Source organism: Lactuca sativa, chromosome 4 (assembly GCF_002870075.4).
Source record: "Lactuca sativa cultivar Salinas chromosome 4, Lsat_Salinas_v11, whole genome shotgun sequence".
Classification (NCBI taxonomy): domain Eukaryota; kingdom Viridiplantae; phylum Streptophyta; class Magnoliopsida; order Asterales; family Asteraceae; genus Lactuca; species Lactuca sativa.
Window position 1 is genome coordinate 101946542 of NC_056626.2, and position 11936 is coordinate 101958477.

Genomic DNA, 11936 nt, shown 5'->3' on the forward strand with positions numbered 1-11936 from the left:
CTCAGTGATATCTCATACTTATGAATATAATTAAAAAGGCAATATTCAACCTTTAATAAATCAACTCTAGCATGTGATTGTCACGATCTAACGAGGTTTTCACCCACCGAAGAAGAAGATCATGTCCTTATGCAACCCTCGTTAGAAAGCCGTTTATGAAAGGTACATTTTGTTTTATTAATTATTGTTAATATATATAAGAAAAAAATTGAACATGTTTCTGCATATTTTGTAGTATGAAATTGCAAAAATTTAGTAGGTAATAGAAAACTACAAGTTAGTTAAAACAAAAACATGTAGAAACACATTTCAATTTGATATACTAACTATTCACGAAAAATGAATAAGATGTGATGAATAATTTTGACCCAATTCAATCGACAGTAGGAATGTAAATGATTCCGGAACCGGCCAGATCAGCACTAGACGAACTAAAAATCAAACCAATAAGAAGAAACCGGTCCTCGTACCGAAAAATCGAATAAACCGGAAAAAAACCCGAGAACCAGTAAGAACCGAAGAACTGGCTATTTTTAGCAAAAGAATGGAGAAAAGAGGCTATTTTATCATCATATATACATATTAATTTTGGAAAGCCTTATGAACAGTAAACTTTTTCCCCTTCAGACTTTGACCATAATAGTTTGTGACATTGGCAGTTTTGGTCCTTCCTTGCTTCCACCATCGCTGATAGCTAATCAAATATTTACAGAGGCAGCCTTTGAACCTTATGGATGTATCTTCCTCACATCCATCGTTATCCTAAAGCAATGTTTGGATTCTTGAGAAGACCCTCAATCTTCCATCAACGACATAGTCAAATATTTTAAGATCGGAGCTGCTCTTTGAACCACTTCGAGATTGATGTTCAAGTTCTCCATTTTGCATCTTCGGTTCAACCAATTCGGCATTTCCAGGTACTTAATCTACCTCATCTCTTTTCCACCGCCTTCTCCACTCTCCAATTATGAATAAATTACTTAGGAGGGAAGATTCGACACATAGATTAGGAAGAGACGGTGATAAAAGCCAATTATGGATGGCCAATCCCCTTTAGAAATATAGATAGTAATGATATTACAGAAAAACAATTGAAACCAATTTTCTACTTAATTCTCAAATTGAAATCATACATGACTTCAATAAACAAAAGACTCTTAATTAATGTAAGCTAGAATTATGCAACGTGACCTAAGTATTACTTTACTAGAAACATGAAATAAGGAAATAAACAAGGAATAACTTGGGAGCACCTTGACTTAATTGCATGGGAATTAGTCAACTTAGGTAAACGTGATCGTATGAATACAACATCCTTCAAAATGGCCTTGTTCTTAAGGCCGATTTATGCTGATTTTCGGTAGCAATCGGGATGTACACATGGACGGAAGGATCTGGCCATGGAGGCGGCTGTGACATCCCCATTTTCACGGCCAGAAAAGACCGATTTTGTTTATGCTTTATAAAAATCAGAGTATCTCTTTTAAGAAAAACGTTGCGGAATTTGTTCCTAGAAAAAAAACATGATAATTACATTATCAAGACATTTCCGAAGAAATGTATTTTTATTCGTTTTAAAACATTTGGGATGTCATTGTCATTACAGAAACATAAGCATAAACAGAACTTACATTTATTTACACTAGTGATCTACATCTCTTTTATACCTCTCAGTGCAAAGTAGCTTCGTATTGACACCTGTGATACAAATAAGCTGGAGTCAGTCAGGTTGGGAAACCTGGTGAGTACATAGGGATTTCAATCCCACATTGTTATATCATATATAATTTAGAACACAAAATATACAATTTCCCCATATATATATATATATATATATATATATATATATATATATATATATATATATATATATATATATATATATATATATATATATATAAAATCAACTCTTACCCCACCACGTTAATCCTCACAACGAGACTATCCATACTCTCGGACCTTAAATTTTACCTCTTACCTAATCCATACTCTCGGATCTAATCCATGCTCTCGGATAAATAATTGTGCCTATTCCATACTCTCGGATTAGGAACAAGTGTCTATGTGTAAATCCATACTCTCGGATTAATGATGAATAACTATGTCCTGTCCATACTCTCGGACTAAGGACGTCTGGCTATGTCTTAATCCATACTCCCAGACTAATGACATTTGATTGTGTCCAGTCCATACTCTCGGACTAGGGACAATGACTATGTCTAATCCATGCTCCCGGATCAATGACATATATTAATGATCTATTCTCGGAGTATAACTCACTTGTACTCGTAAAAAGATACTACCCAATATTAATTTAGGTTTACTCTTTATCCCAAATTATTACATATAATCAGGTATGTTCTTTAACACGTATTTTAGGCAACATCAAATAATTCGCACATAAACATATATTCAATACTTTAATCAATACTTGTATTAAAATTTGGTTCTTGAAAGGGACTATGCACTCACCTGGGAAGGTGGTGACTCAGCACTTGAACAACACTTCGTTACTCTCAACACAATTTTCCTTGGACAAAACCTAGTATCATTACCACTAGAGTTTAGTCTAATATTCGTCGAGACTTGTTAATAGTCTGGATATTATTACTATTATATAAGAGTTAAACAATACTTATATAACCCATAATAATAGCCCAAATACTCCTTATAAGGTCCTAATAACATTATTATATTGAAACATAAGCTATACTAAAGATAAGGTAGGCATAGCTCACTTACAGCGGGTTTTCTTGAAAACCGGGCTTCGCTGGAACATCGTTTCCGAGCTGAAAGGCTCTTTTGTCAGGACTTCGGGATCCTCGGGGCTTCCTTTGGGTGCTAGGGGGTTTACCTAGACTTTAGGGGGCTTAAGGGAGGCTAGAGAGAGAAACTAGAGAGAGAAAGAAGGGTTTGAAGGTGTAAGGAAGTGAGGGAACCCGACACCTCTATTTATAGGGTGAAATACTGACGGACTCGCTGAGTCGGTGCCACGTGTCATCACCTGATGGCTTTCCTTGGGGAGAAAGCCTTGGGCCATATTCAGCCACGTCACCCCTTTTGCAGCAGCACCCTGCCGACTTCTAAACCCCGTAACTTTCGTATACGAGCTCCGTTTTTGACGTTCTTTTTTTCCACGCGTAGGTAAAAACAAGATCTACAACTTTCATTTAGACTCTGTCAGCTAATTCTCAACCGATCTTAAATTTAACAGTAGGAGGAGATTAGATTGCTAAATGACCGCGAAGAATTCGTAACTCCTTCATACGGAGTCCGTTTTCGTCTGTCTTTTTACCTTTGACTCATTTAGGTCGATTAAGCCAAAAACTGCTCGAACTAAAAATCGAGTTTCGGGTCGTGCACTGCTAGGCCAAATCTTAGAAAATTCATAACTTCCTCATACGAAGTCAGATTTGGGCGTTCTTTTTTTGTATGTTCTTGGTTTAACATATACTACAACTTTAGTTTAGATTGCTAAGGCTAAAAGTCACTTTATCGTAAATTTACTATTTACATTTCCTGGTGTCGTGCCGGTTTTGCCGTAAAACTTCGACGAGCCATAACTTCTTCGTTATAACTCGGATTTCGGCGTTCTTTATATGTACGGAAACCTCGAGACATATTCTACAACTTGGTTAAGACTATTTATTATAAATAATATTTTGCCGAAAATTCGTTTTCGACACTTATTGCCTCTAAATTGACTAGCCCGGATCTACGGGCGTTACAACGGCCTTAGGTATAACCAGAGATCCATATAAGTTTGTTTTCTCTTAAAAAGGATCCCATTCTTGAGGCACGAGGAGTTTTTTTGGAACTGTTTTCGATAGTTTTGGTTTTTCAGAATTGTTTTTACTAGTTTTATGTAGGTAGTTTCCAGGGGTGGCATCATCGGGGGTAGGAATTATAACAACTGTTGCAATTGTTTTGGAGGTGGCGGTGGCAATAACAACTGTTGTGGTGGTGGCAGTGGCGGTGTGGATGTCGGAGGCGGTGACCTCCAATGATGGAAGTGGAGCCTGATTTGATGGTGGAAGTGGAGGTGGAGGCAGGATGAGCTTTGTCATGGTTCCGGTTTGAATGTCGATGAGGGTTTTGACGGTGGCCATTTGTGTGATAATTACATCAAGATGGCGACCATTAACGGTGGAAATAACAATGAGTGTGTAGAGTTGCTTGTAGATACTTGGTGGTGTGACATTGGTGGATGGATCTTAATGGGGAGGCATGATGAACGGGAATGAAAGCACCATTGATATAAGCCAATTATGGATGGTTATCCCCTTTAGAAATATAGATAGGAGAGATATTACAAAAAATAATCGAAGCCAATTTTCTACTTAATTCTCAAATTGAAACCATACATGACTTAAATAAACAAAAAACTCTTAATTAATGGAAGCTAGAATTATTGAATGTGGCCTAACTATTACTTTACATCTCATTCTCGAGTTCAACTTAACGAGAGAAAAGAAAGGAAATATGTAGAAGTGAGAAGAAAATAAAAGAAATTGGTGTTCCCGAGTTTCATTAAAGGAAAAAAGTTGAAAGAAATAGAATGATCACTTTCGCTCCTAACTTTCCTTCCAATTTGAAAGGATTTGGAAAGAAAGAATAAAATGTTTAATTTTTCTTCCACAATTTCTTTTCTTTTTCTTTTCTCTTCTTTTATCTTCTTACATTCTTTTCTCTTTATTTTTTCTCTCCTACATGAAATACAGAAATAAAAAAAGAATAACTTAGGAGCATCTTGACTCTTGATTGCATGGGAATTGGTCAAATTAGGTAAATGTGATCATATCAGACAGAAAGTTCAACATCATCGTCACCACGAGTCTAAGCCACCTCTATGACTCTTGCAAACTTTTTCTGATTTCTTTCATTAGTTGTTAATTACCGTGTCATTAAACTTGTCCTAAATCATGGTCTTCTTATGGACACGATTTTTTATTTTCAATTTAGATTAAATGTTGCGAAGCAATTAAAATTCAATTTGAATTGAAGCAATCAAAATCGGAGGTATATCTAGGGTTCTGAGTGTTTTTTTATGCGATTGGTGTCTCTACTCTTGCTTGGGTTTTGCTTAGACTACGTTGTGTGATTTCAAATTTTTGTTGTTGTATTCTTAAGGTTTTAGTTGTTTTGGGTTTTTCGATTTTCCGGGTTTGTTTGTTGGTTTTTTGGTAGCATTTTGTTTGTGTATATTTTTCGATTGCTAGGTTTTTTGTGTTGTTTTTTTCTTAAGTTTTTTCCTTTATGTATTTGGATTGAAAATGCTTATGACTTTCTTTTTACTACATGCTTAAGGTGTTTTGGAGGAATTATTGTAAGATTGGGTTGGAAGGTTTTTTATACACGAGGTCTTTTTGTTGAACATCATCTCTATATGACAAGTAGATCCTTCTTTTCTCTAAACTTTCGAATCGGTTTTAAATATATGCAAACCAGTTGTTTGTGAATATGCCTTTTACAAAAATTAATCTTTATTTTCATATCTATTGTTTGTTTAAAGTTTTATTTGGTTACATTTAGCAAAATAATGATACAAAGTCCATAATCTGTCATTTAGGTCAAGTTTATATATAATATCCAAATTTGTTATCTATTATAAAGTGTAATTATACCTTAATTTCCTATGTCACACCTACCTTTTCTATAACATGAAGGGTGATTCTAGAACATCAACATATAAGTGAGTGTGACCAAGTTTTATACCCATTAATTACCTCCATTATATATTTCTACTCCTAGTTATCATATACATATGTTGTATTATTAAGATAATCATAGAGAATGAAGGTAAGACACCATGATGTGGCATGGTATTATGGACTACTAAATGAGATCCATTGATTCTGCATTGATCAATTTTATTACAGATTCTATCAACATATACATGGGATGATTGAGGTTAACATTATACCATATTTGTCCGAAAAGGGGATCCTATCAATGACCAACTATTTTATGGATTAGATTACGATGAATTTTGAATTTTTTTTGAATAAACACCTAATAGAAAGTCAAGGATGATTTGTTATCATTTATTTGTCGGTAATATTTGGTAATATGATTTGGATTACATCATTAGAATTTTTTTTGTTAATCCAACTTTTCAAGTGTAGCACTTTAGCATAGGTGGTGTTGTTTGCAAGAGAATGAGTTGTTTTCTGTTAAGGCAACATTCTACAATTGTGTTTGTACTATAGACAAATTTTCGTCGCTTGGAGAATTCATTACTTTGGTTTCAAAGTTTACTCATAAAATAGTGATGAAATCATCATTTACTTTTACTAGCTCATGTTTCTCTTTGTGCCAACCAATAGTGATGATGAGGGAATGGCTGGGAATCTTTACAAGTACTGTAGGTGTAGAAAATGTAGGGCTTTAGTGTTGTTTAAAGTTTCATCTGCTTCACTCTGTGTGCTTAATGTGTTGTTTCATTGTAAATTGTTTAATGTGTTGCTTCATTATACATATCAATGATTGGTCCATTTTTGTATATATGCAGAAAACTAAGAAGGTGATAAAGGTGTAAACCTAACAAAAATATCTAATCATGGAAGTTATGCATGGTGGTTGCATGTAAGGTAAAAGTTAAATTTGTACCAATTAAAATAAAAAGTAGGTGAACATATTTTTCTTATTTTGTGATAGTTAATTAATTAGCCAATTGACATTTTGGTTTTATTTGTAGGGTATGATAAAAAAAACCATACAAAAAGGGGAGGATGAAAATTAAAGCAATATTGACCAAGAAAAATAGATTTTCTGAAGTAAGGCATATTGGCAAGTTGGTTATGTTTACACCGTAGCAAGAAGTGGTGAAGCAATCGATGACTATAGTCTTGTTGAAAGGTTATTGTCTCTACTTTTTAAATTTTCCTTCTTAATCTTCATCCAATTTACTCAAAAATGAAGTATGAATTAGATTTCACATAAATTACAATTTTGATGTGAGTTAACGGGTGCTCATTTTGTTGTTTTTCTTCTACATTAATAAATTAAAATTTTAGTCTCTAATTAAGTTTCTCATTTTTATTTTGATCCCTAAATTTTCCTTTTCGCAAATATGGTTTTTATTTTAAGGTTTTTGTAACGCTTTTGAAAGACTGTAGATGAATCTTGTGCTAAGGTAATCCAATAAAGCTTAATATATAGTAAGAGTATTGATGTTTACTCTGGTGTTTAGGGTAGCATACAAATGAAGGATCTGCCTGGCATTTAAAAAGTATTTATTTTTATCGTTATCTGGTTTGAATGACAGTTGAACTGAATGGTACATTTTCTTTTCAAGAATTTGCTTCTTTGGAACTTAATGAAATGCACAATAGAATATGGTTTTTCAAACTAAAATACGGCTCCTATATGTTAATTGTTACAAGAAACATGTTAGTTATGTCATACCTTTATTTCACAAGTATTAAACATTCTTCACAAATATAGATGTTGGTCTTGTTAGAAATTGTAATCTAAGAGGGTGTTCGGGTAAGCTTAAAAAAGTAACTTTTAACTCATTATAGCTACCTCGGACTGTTACATTTAAACGGACTATACTAGATAGTGATAAATTTCCAATAGTTCCACATGTACAAAATTTTAATTAATCTTTCTTTCAATTTGGTTTTCTTACATACATGTTTTAGTTACATCAAAGGGGTGGGGGAGGATGAATTTTGCCACTTCATTGTGTAGGAGATTAACTACTAGCAACCTGGTTACTAGAATCCGTGTTTATACCTCTGCAAGTGGTATAACATAACACTTATTTCAAAATGTATGATACATAGATATATCTCAAGATAGATTAAGCATGATATTCAAATAGTGAGTCACCAAAAAAACAGCAGGCTCTACAAAAAGCAAACATGAATCAAAACATAAAATGCTTGGTGGTGAGGTTAGTCCCACTCTCAATTTCTACATTTGTATGAAAACAAAATTCTATTTTATTTATATTTAGAAATACATTGTTAAAGAGAATGACACCCCGAGTGTTAGTGATTAGAGTTTAGGCCCAAGCCCTTTAGGGTTTAATGATTAGGTTTTAGGTATTCTTTATATATTCTTATGTAATTGTCTTTTGAGGATCAATCAATTGATTATCTAACATGGTATCAGAGCTCTAGGTTAAAACTCTGCTGCTGACCACAACCCACAACCACCACCTTCCACCACCTCTGATGACCTTTCTCTAATAGTCGACGGAGGTGCCTTCATTATGTTTCATATTTTTCCATCTGTTCTATTTTCCGCCTAAATACTAAAACAACCACCGACACCAAACTAGAGCTCTTTCATCGGTTTCTTCCACTGCCTCGTCCACTTCTACCTCCTCCTCAGATGGCCCCTGCCTCTCAACCTTCTACTTCCTCCTCGGTTGGCCACTTCTTCACATCTCTTTTGCGATTCAGCCCTTTTTGATGTTGTTGTTGCCTCCCTTCGATGATACCTTCTCCGTCGGGCAACCTCTAATATGTAGTCGTTTCTTTCTCTATCAATATTAAAGTTGCCGGTCTCCCTGGAATTAGCTCCGTCTGCCGCAACTCGAGCCCTTTTCTTTCTCGTTGCCTTTCTCCGGACTCCTCTACCGCTGGTTGCATGATCATCGCCACTGCAGCCAGTCTTCTCTTTTTCTACAACGAAATCACCAATGACTTCCGCTTCTTCTCTCTTCTTATCCGACGAGCAGTCGATTTTAGCCGCCATTGTTGGAGCTCTACCATCGCTGATGTTGTTATCTTCATCTAGTTTTTATGTTTTCTTCTTTTGGCTTTTTTTTTTTTTTTTTTTCTAGTTTAGTCATCTCCACCCAATCAAACTGCGGGGGGATGTTAGTGATTAGGGTTTAGGCCCAAACCCTTTAGGGTTTAGCCATTATGCTTTAGGTATTCTCTATATATTCTTATGTAATTGTCTTTTGAGGATCAATCAATTGATTATCTAACACTGAGAATGTTTTTGTAAGACAAAGATGCACTTCACCTACCCAGGTGATTATGTTGGAATGAGAAAAGATGAAACACTTTATGCATTGAATGAAGGATGTGTAAAATTTATCTCTTTAAATTATGTAAAGTTAGCTGAAAGATTTTTTTTTTTTTGGAATTTTTGTTAAATAATTTATTAGGAAGTTGTCGGTTACTTGCAACTTGGAAAATGTTTACTTCAATTGGTATCTGATGGATTTAAAGCAACTCTTACAAGTCATGCTTGATGCTTTTACCAATAAATGTAATCCTAAGCCAAATGTCGGGATAATGTCATTAAAACCCTTAAGCTTTTTAGGAATTTGCAGTTTTACCTTTTGATAGAATCTGTGTTCGTTTATGCAGCAAACTTGTAAAAAAAATTCGGTTTTGCCTTTTTTACATTTTAAGTCGGTCACCTGTATAGCTGGCAAGCCATGTGTACGATGAGTGTGATTGACTTGATGACGTGTCAGCCATATATGTGGCTGAAATGGCTTAGTGTTGCTTTATTCCTTCGTTATAAAACTTGCCACCTCCCACTCAAAAAGCAAGAGGCATACCACTAAGTTGCACTGCTTTTTATGTTCCATATCAGGAAAGCCTAATATATATATATATATATATATATATATATATATATATATATATATATATATATATTATATTACACAAAAAAATTTAAAATGCAATAATAATAATAATAATAGTAATTATTATTATTATTATTATTATTATTATTATTATTATTATTATTATTATCATTATTTTATTTTTTATAAGTGTATATATACATTTTAAATTATGTTTTTAAAGGTATAATTATATTTATAAATATAAAAATATGTTTTTAAAGGTTAAAATACACTTCTTAAGGTTATTTATACGCTTAAAAGTGTATGTACGTCTTTAAAAACGTAGTTTTACAATGAAATATGTACTTATAGACTTAAGACTTATTTTTTAAATATATAAATACATTTCAAATTGTATTTCTTTTTAAAAATACATAAATTACGTATTTGTATTAATAATACAAAAAACCATATTTATATTGAAAATAGAAAATAACTATATTAACACCGAATATGTAATTTTATGTTTTTTGAAGTTTAAAAGATATGCATCTATATATATTATATACTTTCAAAATTTTAAAACATATATTTATATATATTTAAAAATATGTTTTTAGGTGTTATAATAAACAAATTATTCTTTAAAAAATATATGCTTTCAAGTCTATAAATACGATTTCGATGTAAAAATATGTTTTTAATACGCTTTCAAAAATATATGAACCTTTAAAAATGTTTTTTAATCTTTAAAAACATATTTTATATATTTATAAATATATTTAAGAACGTAATTATATATAATAATAATAATAATAATAATAATAATAATAATAATAATAATAATAATAATAATAATCTATCCTAATAAATGAAAATGTTATTGCCACTTGTCATTCTCTCATTTATTTGGCCACATGTCATTTTGTCATAATTTTGAAATATATTTATTTTCCACTTGTCAATTACTTCATTATTCATTTCCACTATATCATTAATTTAGTTTCCATAAATTAAACCTACTATAATAACTATTAATTTCAAATTTCAAATTTGAAATTTCAATTTCAATTTCAAATAAATTTACACTTTAAACATTTGTATTTAACATTTTATTATAATAAATCGTTTAGTACATGGGTCTAACAATTAAACACATAATTTTAATTAATTTATTTTTTGCATGTTTTTTTTTTCATAATTTTCACTTATTTCATATTTCAAATTCAAATAAACTCTTCATTTAATCGCTCCTGTTTAACATTATGTTTTAATTAACCCGCATAATATACGGGTTTCACAAGTAGTAATGTTATAATGTATATAATCAAGTTTTCACTCGGGGATACACCCCACATGAATACATTTTCGAATTCATGCATCCTGGTTGGTTTTCTTTTTCATACTATAATCATGTTATGATATGTATAATCAAGTTACTACGGGACAAATTTCTTAATTTTAATAATTCTTAACCCTTTTTACTCTTCGGATAGCATTTTAAATTTCTGTTTATATGACCCAATTAAAAGTTGCTAGGTTGTGCAGGTTGTGAATGTTAATGGGGCTCAAGAAAACAAACGATAAAGTGAATTTTATTGGATTTTCATGGAAACTCTTCAGGCAAAATACTAAGCATCTGCTTAAGGTTAATTATCAGAGAGATCTTTGCATTTTTGGAGCACTCTTACCAATCTAATTGATACCCTTCTTGAGGTATGGTTGATTTTTTTTAGTGGGAGAAGATGATCTTTAGCGTAATTTTTTTACTTGTATTCAACTACTACCATGACAACCTGGAAATTTTGATCCAAATAAGTGTACCTATAGATAGTATAAAACCACATCACATCATTGTTGTAATAAACATTTGAGAATTTAATGAGAAAGACCAAAGTTTCTAGAGATTTCAATTCGTATAAAGATGTTTAAGCTTAGATTAAGAAATTAGGAATCTCAAATATGCTTTAAAAGTGTCAAATGTGGACCCAGAAGCCTTTAGGACTAGAAGTCTCGCAACCGAGAACCTAGTTCTCGGCCATAAGGGACCGAAGCCTCGGTAGCACTAAGAACCGAGAACCCCCTCCACGGTGTATGGATCTCGGTTGGGTGCACTTCTAGAGAATTTGACTTCATGACAAGACTAATCACCTTTGCACTCCTTAACCCAACGTACCTGCATGTTGGTCATGCAAATACCTATCGTATTCCCATGCAAAATATCCAATTCACCCAAAACAACTTTACACCCTTTTATCCACCTAGCATCCATGCAAAGCACACAATTAACCACAAACAACTTTACATTCTTTTAACCCCCATACTTCCATGTTGAACATCTAAATACCCCAGGTCTCCATGTAAGACATGTAATTAACCAACAAATAACTAG